Raw genomic sequence first — 17,231 nt, forward strand, 5'->3', positions numbered from 1 at the left:
GTTGAATTTCCCAAAACAATCTATTCTCTGTGAATTCTAAAGTCATTGACTCTTATAGGTCTGAACTAAATAAGCAGTGGGGACATTGGAATATTTTTTCTTATTTAATATATATACAAGGAAAAAATGTGTCATTGGTTACTAAAAAATGACAAAGTAACCCAATGTGTTTTAGGGCTCATAAATGTATTTTGTGCATAGAAGACACTGTGGACTTGTCTCTGAATTGAAGAAATGTGAAAATTTTATTATCAAGTTATTTAAAATAATGTTTACTGTTTTATTGTAGACAGTATAAGGCAAAATATAACCATATTGGAAAGATGCAGCATGACAACTTCACTGTAGAGCAGAAATATCCTTGAGATGAGGAAATATTTTAAGACATTTATAAGGAAACATAATGCATTGTTTCTAGGCAGAGTTCCCACTTCCTATTAAATACTCTCAAAAGTAAACAACACCTCAGTTTGGCAGTAATAGAAACCTTTTCCTGTATGGATGATGGTCATATACAAATTTTTTTCTTAAAAAAAATCAGGCTGTCCCAAAAGCAGCCCTGCGGATATCTTGTATCCAAATCCTCTTTGTTGAGGAGGTCATATAACCACATTCCTAGTTGAAGAGGTCATATAACCACGTTCCTAGCTGAAGAGGTCGTATAACCACATTCCTAGATACCACTAAAATATCAGTTAGGGTCAGTGCTATTTATCTCAAAATAATTTCCACCCAATTTTTGGTTTCAAGCATTGAAAAATATTGGAAAAAAGAAAAAAAAAACTAGTTCACTGTGCGTTATAGTGACTTTATCATTGACTATTCTAATTTTTCAGTTGGTTTTTGTAGGAATTACATAATTTGCAAACAGACTTGGAAAAAACATTGACTGAATAATTTTTTTATTGGTGCTCAGGTGACTCAGCCATCTTTAAGCCCACTCCGGGAATGGTGCTTCATCCACTGCATCATGTTGGGAGGTGAAAGACTCACAGTTTCTCATCATGTTATTACAAATCAATATCATGCTCAGGAAAAGTTTGTGTCTTAACAGAGCAAATGGAATGAAAGTGACAACAGAAACCACATAATTTCAGATTCAGTGGCCAAGGTGTAATCTTCCTTCACAAACACTAGGTTTATTAAGATCAAGTCACACCAGTTTGAAGAACAGTCAAACCCTTTTTAGGTATTTAAAAAATTATCCCTTTGCATGGTTATGCATGTACTCTCTGACTACCTCATACTTATGCTTTCTTCTCCATTTTAAAAGATTCCACTGTTGGATTGGGAGTATTGATAAAGCCTTCATTGTGAAAATGTTTCGTGGACAGTGTGTGCTGAGCACCACTAACATGTTAGAGAACACTTATATTCTTCTAAATTTAACTAATACATTTCAGAACAAACCTGTGTGAAATTTGAGGTAATGGTCAAATAGAATTATTTGGATTCAGAGAAGGAACCTCTAAATTACAGAAGACAGCAGAATCTTTATAGCTGAGTATTTTTTCATGAATCACATCAAGCAAAGTAGATTTGTCTGTCATTGGAGTGTCTATCTTCCAAACTAGTTTCCTAAAAAGTGTGTATGAAAACATTATATACAGTATATAGCTATTTGTATTTTATATATTTGGGTGTTTTGTCTGCATGTATATTTGGGTATCACTCCTATGCCTCCTGTCAGTAGAGGCCAGAAGAAGGCATTAGATTCCCAGGAACTGCAGTTACCACAGGTGAAATTTATGAGCCACCATGTGACCAGGTCCTCTGGAAGACCAAAATGTAGTTTTTTTCTCTGAGCCATCTTTCTAGTCCCTATAATCAGTGGTCAATGCCTTATGTCAAATTTACCTGCACTTGCCTAGTGTTTAGAACTGAGCAACTGTTCTCTTTCAGCAATACTGTGACTTAAATATAATACACTGCTTAATGCTTTCATGAGATGTTCTTCCTTTGAAAAAAGTAAAAATAAAATCCACCAGTATCACTACCAAATCGAGTTTTACTCATTGATCACCTCATCTTCAGTTGAAACTCATAGGAATTGAAAGTTGAAACAGGATAGACAAAACCATAAGGAAACTAGAGAGGAGAGCTCATGAAAAATATATGTGACATCAATCACTGGTTTCTCCATGCCCCATACATGTAAGCTCGCACATTCGTGATACCACAGATACTCATAGGCATGTATACCAAACACACACATACACATACACACACACACACACACACACACACACACACACACACACACACAGGCAGACACCTCTACATTAGTTTATAAAATTAATTAAACTCACAAATTGAAATTTAATGCACGTTATTAGTGATGGTGTCATCAGGCAGACTTCAATCCAACCAACTGTCAAACAAATCCAACTACTGTCTGTATAGATATTGTATTCTTCAAAGCACATTTATATTATCCTCAAATTGACATGGTATGGTAGAGTGAGAATGTAATCTGTAAGTTACACAAGCTCTTCAACTGATGTCTTTTGGCTGCTATATCACTAGTAGGCAAGTGGGCAGAGATTATTTATCATTGCATAGTTGAGGAACTAGAGACCTGGGAGGTAAAATGTATTCTGACACATAACCTAGAAAGTTCAGAGAAATATGTATGAATATAAGAAATTAAAGTAAATGGCATATTCATCTCATTTCCTTTGTAATAATTAATGTCTGTCAAGAAATTACCCCCCTCAGGGTCTCTAAGGCACATGAATTTAAAACCTGCTTCTCATCTCCAAAGATTATTTTTAAATATGTCATTTTAACAGGGAGTCGAAGAAGTTTAGACTATAGAATGATAACTATTTTTGGTTGTTAGCTTGACAATTATCTGGAATGAATTATGATCCAGAAATGGAGGGTATATTTGTGAGAAACTTTCTGCCTGGTTTGAAGTGGGTGAATCCACTGGAAAACACACACCTTTGATCCAGATCTTGAGTCTAGAGGACACACCTTTAATCTGGATCACACCTTCTGCTGGAAACCTATGTGAAGACAGGAAAGGGAAGCTTTTCCTGTTCCCTGCTTGCCCTCTCTGCTTAAACATCCATTACTTTGCTGACTTTGCAGTCTATTTCTTCAGGATTCCAATATTTAAAGAAGACCAGCTGAGACACCAAACTTGTGGGACTTAAGTAGATGCTTGGACTTGTTTGATAAGTTGGACTGTGGCCTGGAAGTTATTAATATTATGTGAGTAGTTCTCTGATATCTTGTAAAGCATTGAATAAAATGTGCTCTTCTTCTGGTCACTGCAATAAGTTTATTGTACCATCCAAAATCAAAGCATTGTTTCTGGTACAGAAGGACCTTGGTTTTTGGCTCAGCACTCTGTCTCCAAGAAGCAAGGGAAAAAATATTCAGTGGAATTGTGCTCATACAAAAGTGAAGGAGTCAATCTTCCTTTGTGATGTCCTAATATTATTTTTAATGCAAAATCAATGGGTGAGCTAATCCAATTGGATACTGAAATGGAAATGCTGTTATGTGATTTCATATATGTATATGTATACTGTGACTCTAGAGAACCCTAACTAATACATATATTGTGGAAATTAGTCACTAAAATCTGTTGAAAGAAAAATTTTGAACCCAGGAGTCACTCAATGTCTTTGAGGAGAGAAGAAGAGAAGGCTGGAATCTGACACCAACAGAAGACTGCAACTGATATAATGCTGTGTTTAGTAAGCTTTTAAAGACTGACTCACAAAATCTTTTAGAAAACAGCTGAAGGGAAGACCATCCAGAGACTGCCCTTCTAGGGATCAATCCTATGTGCAGACACCAAACCCAGACACTATTGCTGATGCCAAGAAGCACTTGCTGAAAGGAGCCTAGTATAGCTGTCTCTGGAGAGGCTTTGCCAGAGCCTGACCAATACAGATGTGGATGTACACAGCCAACCATCAGAGTGAGCTTGGGGAGGATTAGGGAAAGGACTGAAGGACCTGAAGGGGTTTGTAACCCTATAGGAAGAACAACATCAACCAACCAGACCCACCAAGGCTCCCAGAGACTAAACCACCAACCAGAGTACACATGGAAGGACCATGGCTCCAGGTGCATATGTAGCAGAGGATGGCCTTATCTGGCATCAATGAAGGGGAGCCCCTTGGACCAGTGGAGGCTTGATGACCCAGTGTAGGGGAATGATAAGTTCTGAGGCAGGAGTGGTTGGGGGAGTAGCCTCATAGAAGCAGGGGAGACAGAGGACGTCATAGGAGGTTTATAGATGGGAAGGGGGATAACATTTGAAATTTAAATAAAATAATCAATAAAGAAATAAAGTAGCTGGTCCTATTGGCTTCATTAAGGAATTCTGGAGAGATCTGCAGATATATACATGGTTCCTCACTCCTAAGTAACCAGTCATGTGTGCTATACCTATAAAAGAGAAAACTGTGAAAAATACTGCAATTGAAGTTATAGCAACCTGCCTTTTCATTCACTTCTTTTGTAGATGCTTGTTAATGTTTTTCTCAAGGCTGCTGATATTTAAGTGGGCAGTGATTATTTTATCATTGCATAATTGAGGAACTTGAGACCTGGTATTTAAATATATTTAAAGCCATACTATACTTTATGTCAAAACTCCAGGTAGTTTCCCTATAATATGAGAATAAATATTGTTGACTTGGTTTCTTTTAAAACATGACTCAGTCTTTCAGGATACAGTTTCATTAGAAAAAAGGAAGAGTACACATTGTTTTTATTATACATCACTGATAGATATCCTTAGAGCAGAATACAAATATTTCTTCAGTAGCTTGGGGCTCTTTCTCTTTCTGTGTCTCTCCCTTTTACACACACACACACACACACACACACACACACACACACACACGAGAGAGAGATTAACTTTTATTCATAATTGGCTCTTATCATTCACCAAGTAATAAAACATTGTCAAAGAAATTTTTCATATGCTTTATCAACATACAGAATGACACTCAGACAAAATTGCTAGTACACTACTGGGGGTAAAGTGACTGAACTCCAATGGGCACTCATTAGAACAACCTCAGCCATTATGTCTGACTGGGTAAGAGCCTTATGTAAGCAATGTCAGCTTTAAAGATTAGAACCCATGATGTCAAAGCTAACTGCATTCAACAAGCATCTTTTGAACAAATTTTGTTCTTATCTTTTAAATGAACAATTACTTTTTGACACAGTTTAATGGTCATAGTGGTATCTTAAATGTATAACTGAAAATAATCAAAATTTCAACTGTGGACATTTCTGACATGCATTATCAATAACTAAGTGAACAGTTATTCTACTAAAACTTAGCAATAAGAATTTAATGGCATCACGCATTGTCAGCATATACTGCTGCCAAACAGTAAAACCTAATCCTGGAGTAATCTCCTAGGATAAGTAAGGAAGAATGCTGATTGTTGATGGTAAACAAACAGACACACAGTACACCTTGGCCATGCCAGCATGTTTGAGTGCATTCTCCAAGAGCTCTTTGCTAATCTGCCAATCCCACTTCAGAGATATTGTGCAACACTCACAATTTTGTAAAATGATGCTTAATGAATCTTGGCAGATGTTTGATTTTAATCAAAGGCCATCACACTCGGGGCAGCAGATGCCGAAATGTTTTTAGGGACTACATAGAATATGAATATGTTTTAGAGTTATACTGCTACTTTTATTACAAGTAATGTTTTCTTCCCTCAGAGAAAAGCCTGTTTTGTGGACATTCCTATATTTGACCTAAGCATCATCAACAGATAGCAAAACCTTTTATGATGTTTTAAAGATGGGAAAACAGAATCTGAGACATTTATAATTTGATTAAGATCACAAATGACCTGGAACCAGAGCTACCCCTGGGCTCTTAGTTTTCTTATCAGGTTAATGGATAGGATTAATTAAATAGAAGACAGAGAGGTGATCCTTGTACGTTTATTGACTATTGGATTGAGTCCTATTTTACAATATCATCTGATCTCCATGCTTTCAAAGATGAGCAGGCTTATAGCTCAGCCTTGTTGTCCACGTTCTTGACAAGCTGAAGGCAGAGCCACACTGAACCAGGGGTCCCAGGGCTCCTTCTGGTTTCATTTTGAAGACTCATCTCTACCACCAAAAATTATGTGTAGCTTTATTGACAGAGAATTCTGAGGATAAATTAAAAATCAGAAACCTGTATTGTCAATGATAAGGAAGGCTACCAACACATAGGTCCTTTATTTACAGTCTTTAGTCTTCAAAGGCACCTTCCTTCTGACATTCTAAGGACATTTGTGATAGCTCTACTGAGTGCAATATATCTTTCTTCCTGAGACAAGTGATTAGATAGACATATATGGCCCTATGTCTATAAAAATTACAATGTAGACATAGGGTGTCCTAGTATCATTTCAAAAGAACAGTTCCTATTGGAGAAGGAATGTGTTTATCTGCTTACATATCCTGATTATACTCTCTATGATTGAGGGAAACCAGGGCAGGAACTCAGTCAGGAGCAGGGGCACAGGCTATGATAGAACACGGCATCCTGGCTTGCTCTCTAAGGTGTTCTCAGTTTCCTGTTTTATGACACCTAGGACCACCTGTCTAAGAGTAGCACCATCCACAGTGGAGTGGTGTCTCCCATATTAATTATTAATCATGAGTATGCCAAGTACACATGTCCACAGGACATCTGATAGAAGCAATTCCATTACTGAAATTCTCTTTTATGAGGTATATCTAGGTTCATTTAAGTTGTCAAAAACTAGCCGACACACAATTTCTTTTAAGGAATTCATATAAAAAAATCTCCTAGTTAGAGAAGTTCTAGAGAAGGCATGTAATCAAATTTACAGGGCATAACATAACAACATAAGCATTGCTCTTCTTCATGCCTTCATTGAGTAGTCCCTCTTGTCAAGTTAGAGGCATTATGGCATAAAATCAACCTTCTCAGTGCTCTCTCTTCACCAGCCCAACAATGAAGTCTAAGGTTGGGTTTGAACAACCTTACACATCTGTTTGAGCCCACCCACCATTGAAGTGATAGGTTTCTTTAAACTTCTACTGTACAAGATACGGAGGAACAATGATGGTGAAACATAAAAACTTAAATACAGACCCTTACTCTGCAACTAGTCACAACCTCATCTACAGATTAATAATCTTTCACAAGTCAGAAAAAAAGTCAGTTTTTTCATTGAACTAAGTTAGATACACATCTTTCCAATGTAATATAAATATAATACCAACAAATATAAAATAAATTATTTTCAACATTTTATTGGAAAATATGAATTGGCTGAATTTTCCTGTGCTCTCATCATTTACAAAAAATGGATTAAAATATTAAGATTTAGCCATATAGTCATTTATATCTACAACTAAGAAAAAAACAAACTGATAAATATAGAAATAATTATAGTTCTAATCTCTCTCTTTGCAAATTCCAAAGCCACAATTTTATAATTAAATGTCAGGTGTATCTTCCAGTCAATTTAAGCTCAGGTTATTGACAGTGTATTTCTTTTCTTTTCTTTTCTTTCTTTCTTTCTTTTTTTTTTTTTTTTTTTTTTTTTTTTGAGACAGGGTTTCTCTGTATAGCCCTGGCTGTCCTGGAACTCACTCTGTAGACCAAGCTGGCCTCGAACTCAGAAATCTGCCTGCCTCTGCCTCCCAAGTGCTGGGATTAAAGGCATGCACCACCACTGCCCAGCGACAGTGTATTTCTTCCATCTGCACTTTTATTGAAACCACTGCTGACAGAGTGAAATGAGGAAACTATCCCATTAAAAACCATGTAGAATGCCAGCCCCAATCACTTTTCTATCAACCTTCAGGAAATGTACTTTCACACCTTAAAGTATATGAGACCCATTGTTTTAAAATTTAACAAGAATCCTGGTAACTTTTACATATTCTATAGCTGTTAAAATATCTGATGTATTTCCACCAAAGTGAAGAGCAGAGAAATGTAAAATTCTGGTTTTAGCTCTGTGGAAATCACCTGCTCAGGATCAACAGAGGTAGAAGTAGAGGTGAGGCTGTTTTCCTTGGCTGACCTTGAGTGCAGAGTGGGAGGTTACCTCAGAGTTCTGAACATGGCTGTTCAGTAATGGAGTGGAGGACCCATTTCATGGCACTGGTCCCAAAGAGTTAATATATACACTTGCACGCAAATATACTTCCATAATATTATATTGCAGGTGCCCCGGCCAATAACATCTGTTGTGTTCTGACAGCTGTCCATCATCTGCTTTAAGGACATCTGTGTCTAATGACACAACCCAAATACACCTGAGATTTAAAATAAATGGATTCTTTATGGTCTAAAAACAGTGAAATAAGCCCTAATTTCTCTATGCCAATAAAGGTAATAGATATTTTTTGGTCCCTCTGTAAAAAAAAGAGCAAATAAGGCATCTATAACCAGCAGTTTCTGTCACAGCATTTTGTCTAAACCATGTAGCTCAAGAGGGAAAAATACTAAAATAACCTGAAGTGTTGACACGTATTTAAATTGGGTTCTGTGCTGTAGTTTGGTATAGGATTTCCATATAAAAACCAAGCAAACTGAGGTTTCCATTTACATCTCCTACTTTCTTATACAGGGCAGTTGCAGATTTAAAAAAACTTACCAATGTATTATTCTAACGCAAGAACTATAAGACACACTGAGAAAAAGAATTGAGGCCCCCTTATTTGCAAGGCACAGTAACATAGCGAATATACTTTTCTAATATAAACCATTCTGGAGACATAACTTGTGAAATATGAAATTCTGAAAGTAAAATTAGACAGGTCATTAAAAGTTGCATGTCATTCAAAAGAAGTACAGTGCTGAATAATTCAGTACGTGTCCCGCGCTATCTCCCGCCAGCAGGAACAACGCGGCACACACAGGATCCTTCTTCAGTACAAGCTTTAATGTATCTTGAGAGCGAGATCACAAGCTTCAGTTGAGGAGGACCCCGACTATCTCAAAACCCTTCCCTTATATAGAGCTCTATGCCCGCCTCAGACGTGGCGACTCATAATAGGCTGTGAGACGATCAGGCCATTTGATGTGACCAAAGGCACTCCGCCGCAGATCGTTGGGATTTACAGGCACACGCGCACAAGGCGTTTTTATGCCAACGGCAAGCCAGATGTCATCGCCATCTTGTAATGGCGATGTGCTTATGAAGTGGCTTCCCACAAGTACGTATTTAGCACATCTGCATTCCCTAAGACTCATGCAAACTCTTTTATTACTGAAATTTTGTTCAATTTTGAAATAATTATATATTTGTTTTTCATCTGTGGGACTTCAAAACTCTAGATTCAAAATAGTTGACATTGAGCTTTGTCTAATTAAGTCAGCAGAGGAGATTCAGCTGATGCTCTGGAATGTACTCAAATTAAGAGACTGTCTCATTGAATCAAACAGAATGCATCGATCCCAGATACTTTCTCAGCCAATTTGTTTGATACAAAATGTGTAGAAGGAAAATGAATCTCCCTTGACTAGGAGCCAACAAAACACTGTGGTCTCGTTTCAGCTCTTTGATCTACAACTCCATAAGCCCCAACCATAAGCTGTTCCAGATCATAACAGAGTCTAATGAAAGCTTCCTTTCATTGAGTAGACCATGCTTACACAGCTAGATAGAAAGATTTATAATGTATGCTTCCACTCTTTTAAGATATATTCAACCATAAATTTCAACAGCTCCCAAATGATGCAAACACAAGAGTAAAAAGAATTGGGCAGTCATGTGATCCCTTTAACTATTTTAAATATTTATCTCCTCAAAATGCCTTATATAAATATCTGAAAATATATCTACTTTATTAGTTCATTCATGGTTACTGGATTTTTATAAAATAGTCTGGGTATAGCACATAACCACTGGGTATGAGGGAGATGTCTCTTGCTTCAGGTCATTTCTGAGATCTTTCAATATGAAGAGAGTGAATATGAACTTATAGGTATAATTTAGAATCTCACTCACTTAAGATACAAAATTACTAACTAAGAGAGAACTGGTGGCAGCTGGAGGGAGGACACAGCAGTTAGGAGATCTTGTTGCTCCTTCAGAGGACTAGCATTCAGTTCCCAGCATCCATGTAGCAGGTCACACACCTCTCTGCAACTCTAGCTGAACAGGATCCCAGGCCATCTTCTAGCCTGCATAAGCACTGCAACACACACACAAACACACACACACACACACACACACACACACAAACATACAAACACACACATACACACACACACACAAACACACACACATACACACATACACACAAACACACACACCATACACACCATACACTTACCATAAACACACTCAAACCATTAACACAAATGCCCTCCCACACAATACACAAATACACATAGAAACATAGAATACACACACTTTATTGGATTTTTATCATATTTAAAATATATCATTATTTTATATATTTCATATACAAATTTTTATGAAATAGATATATATCAATATGAGTTTTATATTAAAAGGGCTAGAAATAACCAACATCCATCATCATGTATTATATCAGAAATAGGTGATTATTATGCACATTGATCAAATGATAAACCTAGTATTTGATAAGTTCATTTAATTTATAAAATTAAACCTTCTTCTCAGGTAATTATATGGAAATATGTTTCTATGCTCCTAAATTACAAGGCAGTAAGTAATAAATCAGCACTGGTGATCTTAGATGCTGTTACACACAAAATATATCTTCTCTTACACTGGTGCTGTGTGTTTCACCAGTTTTTGACATTCTATAATGTTCTCTGACAGTAATACTGCTGTTCAGTCAAGTAAGAGAGCATGTCAAAACAGAAGATTTATCAAGTCTCCAATAGGAGAGCATAGTATAACAGAGGGGCTGGCTCTCCAACAGCTGCTGTAACTGACCCCATGGAAAGAGCTTTCCCTTTAGCTTCCTCTCTGCTGATAGACATGTTTGACACCTGTCAGGTTACAAAAGTCTCCTCACACTGTCTTTTGCATCTCTGTTGTCTGTCTAAGCTTTTAATGTGACTAATGTTAGAAAAATAGCAATGATCTTGGTTTACAGTTTAAAAACTTAGGTTTAAATCCAAGTTTTTCTCTTTAGGAATATTCCATACTGATTTTTCAGTGGCCTCAAAACATACTATTATAGGCTTGATTTGTCTATTCTAATGAGGTGCTCAAAAAGTGTATTTTTTTTTCTCTGTGTAGTCCTGGCTATCCCGGAACTCACTCTGAAGATCAGGCTGGCCTCCAACTCAGAAATCTGCCTGTCTCTGCCTCCCAAGTGCTGGGATTAAAGGCATGTGCCACCACTGCCAAGCAAAAGTGTTGTATTTTGAGACCAAGACTGCTTATGTTTTAGATTTCTATCTGTTGATACTCTACTATAAGTGTAGAGAAAGGCCTTGAGAATGTATCTTAATATTGGACAGAAACTCAGGAGACAAGAACTCCTGGAATCTGTTCTACAAAGAGAAGGGTAGGTAGAAGGTATAATTCAATCTGCTCACACTATTTTGTTTTAGTATAGAATAGTTTATTTAGGGTACAGGGAGGGAATTGAGAGGATAGCAGAGGCAGAGAAAGGCAGAGAGAGCGATAAAGAGAGATTGAGAGAAAGAGAGAGAAGGATAAGAAGAAGTAGGAGGAAGAGGAGGAGGAGGAGGAGCCAGCCATGAGTTTGCAGAGAGAGAGGTGCAGAAGGGGAAAGGGGGAAGAGGGTAAGGGAGCAAGGGCAAGAGAGCAAGAGCTCACACCGTCTATTAAGGAATGTGTGTGGCTCACTTCTCCAGCTACGCATACAAATATCTAAGTCAAAAATCCTTATTTCACCAGGAAGCAACTCTCTTAGCCCCAACATTCTTGCTTCTGAATTTTTCCTCACGAATTAAAAATGAAATTACTATTGTAATTAGGATTTATTCTTTTAAAGGAGCATAATTTCTAATTAATAAAAACACACTAACTTAAAAAAATTAACAAAATATTGAATCCAATCAATTCTATCTCAAAATTGATAAAAATAATCTTCATCCACAGAATGAACCTATCAGTAATTACTTCAGTAAGCAAGAGAATAAAATAATCAAAGGAGATCAGTGCCTCCAGGGAGTGGGAAAACAGTGAACGAAATCAGTACTGCCCTGCTACTCAGGAGGCCTAGGCTATAGCTTGCTCTTTCTCTCTGTGCCCATGATGAAGTGAAGTTACACCATATAAATAACCAAGGCAATTAACTAACATCATACTAAGATGGTAGAATCACAAAAGCTCACATCATTAACATTTCCCTTTGGTCTATTTCATGACTGTCACCTGAAAGCATATGTTACTTGAGCCCTGAGTTACCATTAGTGCAGCTGCTTTGTAGGGCATTGATAGGCATGTGAAGAAGGCATACTTCTTCTAGAGTCTGCCAAAAACTTGCTCTGTAGTTTATTATTGAGAAGTCCCATGATCAGCACACCTGCTTAGCTTGGACTACTGGAAACATTGCTTTACAACAGGATAAGTGCCTTCTTTCTAGGAAGGCAAAATTAGTGATTGAAAGTAATGGAAATATGTTTAAACCTGGGATTCACTGCCTTTCAGTGGATGGTTGGCCTCAATGTCAGCACCACGGAATCCTATGCGTAACAAATCTGTGCTCACCATAGCAGCTGGCATAACCTTCACTAACATAAGATACTTCCTGGTATCTGTCCAAATGTGCCACAGAAACTTTTTTGAGTCATTTTCTACCTCAAACCTTTTGAATTAAATAAAAGTCAAGAATATCTCAGATTATATGAAATCATATTTTTCATTATAAAGCAAAAACCATGAATTCAAATAGAACAAACAAAACCACAATTGCAAAATAATGGTTGTGTACTGAAAGGGATGTGGGAGTGGGGAGGACTGAATTATTCATGCCAGTGAAAGTTAAACAAAGACAGAAAGATTAAAAATGTTCAGGAAACAGAACTCCATCTCAGTCCTCTTGCTTTAAGTCAGCCCATTGTCAGACTCAGCCTTTTGTCAGACCCCTATTCTTAGAATCTTGCCCAAGAGTTTCATCTTTCAAGAAAGAACAGATTACTAAAGGTGCAGAGAAGAATGTCTATGCATCTTCTACATTCTTTCCTTTCCCCTGTTATATCCAGCCCTTACCTCTGTGATTAAGAAGATATGCAAGCTCAAAAACCCTCAGACTTTGTGGGCATTCAGCCCTCTTCTTATTGTCCACTTGTACTCATGATACTGAATCTAACTGGTGTGCATTCATTCATTCATTCATTTTTCTGGCTCTGTTGCCAGTTTACTTCTTTGACTAATGTACCAAACTAAGTAGGAACACTAAAGTTGTCTCTCCCTGACAATTGGACTTTTGCACACAAGAAGGCCTGTAACAGACTATGCCTTTAATTACCTTATCATTGTTTACTTTGCCACAATATCAGCTACTGGTTGGGCATGGTAAAATATGCTCAGAAATACTGCTGTAGCAAGGGCATGGATATATACTGTGAGAATATATATCATAAGATCAGTAGCTGCAGACAGCATTGTCTCCTGTGAGCTCATGCTCTCTCACGTTCCATCCTCTCTACGACCTCAACACAAGGGTTTATATTTCTGGAAAGTATTTTTATCATATGTTTGCCAGGAATAACACAGGAGGCTAAGTTAAATTTGAATTTCAAATAAATAATGGGATTTGTTTAGGTACATAGAAGGTCATTCAGTGGCAGCAATGTGTTATATATATATATATATATACATATATATATATGTATATATATGTGTGTATATATATATTAATCTGATCTTTCAAATACAAGTACCTATTATACATTTTCTTTTGTTTGAGTGGGCATTCCTCCCCACACATCACCATTCATGGACCAGTCATCTCTGTAGGGCATATGTCCTTCTTTTGTGTGCCAGCTCACTTTCTGGACACAATGTTTTCACTTGCCTCATACATTAGTTATCTGTCCTGAAAGTAGGGTTTGTACTGTGTTCTATAGTGCACAGGATCAACACACCTGTAGAGGTTAAACACTAATCCTAATCCTGAAATCAAAGTCTAGCCACAGGTGATGTACTTCGTACTCAGCCTCTGCTATCTATCGCATTCTGACTTAGATCATAGTTTTCTTCATAATCATAGGGGGCATTTGAGATTTCCTTATGTCTTTTTAATGATTAGAAAAGCCTAGACCTTTTGTATACTCTCTGGCTTCTTATTTGATCCCATTCCACTCAGTGAGGATTTCAGAGCAGCTGGATGTCAAGAGGATATAATCACTGGCTGCTAACTCAGCATGAGAAGGATGCTAGTTTACTTGAGGGAAGTTCTTCTATTCACTAATAGTAAATGTTAGAAAAGTTATCTTCCAATAATAGGCAAAGAAAAAGATAATATGTCTCTACCTTCAACCCTTACCCCTTTCACTCTCCATCTCCTCTCCTCATCCTCACTCTCTCTATTCCTTACTTTTTCTCCCACCCACCCCCTCTATCTACCTCTATTTGTATAGACAGTGGTCTTTTCTCAAAGTTAAAGCATCTTTTTTTTTATGTGATATCCAATTTTTCCCCATTTTTACCTAATCATGGATGTATACTATGAAATTATTCTCTGGCACAGAGCTAGTAAACATACTTATAATTAATTGTTCATCAGTTTCTTGTCCAGAAATGGTTTCTAATAGATAATATGGTTGCTACACATTGTCAGAGAGATTTTTTTTCTTTTTTCTTTAAAATGAAATGTATCACTCAGATGTATTCTTTCTCCTGTATTTACTTCTAGGCAATTTTATTGTTAAACACTTTTTTCTTTTAAGTTCTTTGTAATTTTTATTCAATAAGTTTTGATTACATTCAGTCCTCCCCAAAATTCCTTCAGAACCACCTTTCATTCACTGCTCATCCAACATTGAGAGCTTTGTTGAGAGTACTATTCTCAGCTTTCATCACCTTCAATTTGAGTTGTTTAAATATTTCTCTATGTGTAGCCTTCCACTGAAATGTGGTCAACTTACGAAGGGGAGCAATCTTAAAGAACGTTGTCTTTCTCCAAACAGCTTTCAATTGCCAATAACTGCTCAGCTAGGGGTGTGATTCTATGTCTATGAATTTGTTCTGTTGTACTTGAAGAACAAGTACATGTGCACAATTACTGTTCATATATATAGCTGCCCTATTCTGTCCAGATGGTAAAGTTTCCATGTATTCATCTATAATATCTGGTTTATAAAGTCTACACACCTCTTCCACAGTGATCCTCAAAACTTGGAAGGAAGTAAAGTGATATAGATGCCCCATTTATGGGCTGAACATAATTTTTTATATTTTAGAACTTAGCCAGTTGTGAGCTTCTATGTTAAACACCATCCCAACTGGAGCTTCTCTGATGAGGGTTGAGAGATGCATTGATCACTGAGTGCTTAGCAATCAGTCTAATACTATCTCCCATTTTTCAGTACAACAGCAGTACATCTTTCCAGTATGGTCTAGCCACAGGTTTTTTTGACTAAACATTGCTGCGAAATATGGGTTTCATCTTGTGAAGTGGATCATAGGGTAATGATAAATGATTGGTTATTACCAAAATTTGCTACTATGCATCAATGAGCATTTCTTGTTAGGCTGGTCATTGTAATTCACAGGTTTGAGAGATGGGTAAGGGAAATGGCTACTTTTCTCCTCCAATAGCATTTCAACACTTGAACCTTCAACACTTGAAATAGTGTCGTATAGTCAAGTTCTAAAGAGTAACCCAAAGTATTGGCAAGAAGCTTTAATAGGGGAATTACTAGGGGAATTACTGCTCAACAATTTCAAATAGGGTAACCCACTCCTAGAACTGGGGATTTTTATTTGTAAGGCTTTTGTGTCTTCTAAGGCACTGCCACTCCATTACAGTTGTTGCTACTTGACAAATGGAGAATATTTCAACTGCCCAAACTATCTCAAGGCTCACCTACTTGGGCATTTTATACAGTATGGGTATAAGCTCTGAATGTATAGATTCCAGTGCTGGGGACTGTATACATAACTTCACACATTATAGACAATAATCTACTATTGAGCCATATTCATAGCCCTTTGTATTTTTTTGAATCCTTAGTAATTTTTAGCACCCATTTGTGCATTCAGTTCTGTCCCACAAATAAACTGCCTGGTACACATTTGGCAGGCAAAAGACTGAGATATCACAAATGATGTCAATACCATACTGGAATGTTAGATTTATAAGAGTTCTATAGAGAAGTACAACTATAAAACAAATGGAGAAAGTGTCATGTAAGATGTTACTCAGAGAAGGGAGAAGCTCATGTAGTCATAGAATCCATAGAATGCTTGGATCATACAGAATACCAGGAATTGTCTTAATAACTACACAGCCCATTAATGTGAGTATTTTAAGAGAGTGAGAGAATGGCTATAGCTGAGTACATAAATACACAGAGGAAGAGCCTGGGAAGCAAACTTTAGTAAAACATTTTCTGGTCTTGGTAAATGCCCACATTTGAAGCAGAAGCTAAGTTGTTTGAGTGCTTTTCTAGCATGTAGAATTCCTGGGTTCCAACCCAAGTGCCACATAAATCTAATATGGTAATACTGCCTACAATATCAGAACTCAGGCAGTGGCAATAGGTGGATCAGGTGTTGAAAGACATCATCAGCTACATAACCTATGGTTGTTCTGTGATAAATGAGACCCTGTCTCTAAACAAATGAAGCAAGCACACACACACACACACACACACACACACACACACACACACACACACTTCTTCCTCATTTTCTTCCTCAACTGTGTCTGAGACTTCTGTTATGAGAAAAAATATTGCTGGAGGAGAATATTTGGGGAGATTGTAGATACACAAAAAGAAATACGAGAACAGACACAAATGGAAGTTAATATATTTCTAAAATTTTTACTTTGGGGGTAAAGATAGTAGATGAATCTGTGGACTGAAAAGGTCAGCAGTTTCCTAAGATGCTGTGTGTGCAGAAGGGCAGTATCAATCCTGGCAGTCATGACCCCACTTGCTAAAGTGGAGGCTCAAAAACCTACTCTGCCTCAAGGAGGTAGTCATGGTTACTGTTGAGGGCATTCTGTACCTAGGCCCACAGGGTGTATACTTTTATGGTCCCTGTTAACTTCAGTGAGTAGTCCCACTGGCAGGCTGGTTAACTTCAGTGAGTAGTCCCACTGGCAGGCTG

Source organism: Mastomys coucha, unplaced genomic scaffold (assembly GCF_008632895.1).
Source record: "Mastomys coucha isolate ucsf_1 unplaced genomic scaffold, UCSF_Mcou_1 pScaffold21, whole genome shotgun sequence".
NCBI classification, from domain to species: Eukaryota; Metazoa; Chordata; class Mammalia; order Rodentia; family Muridae; genus Mastomys; species Mastomys coucha.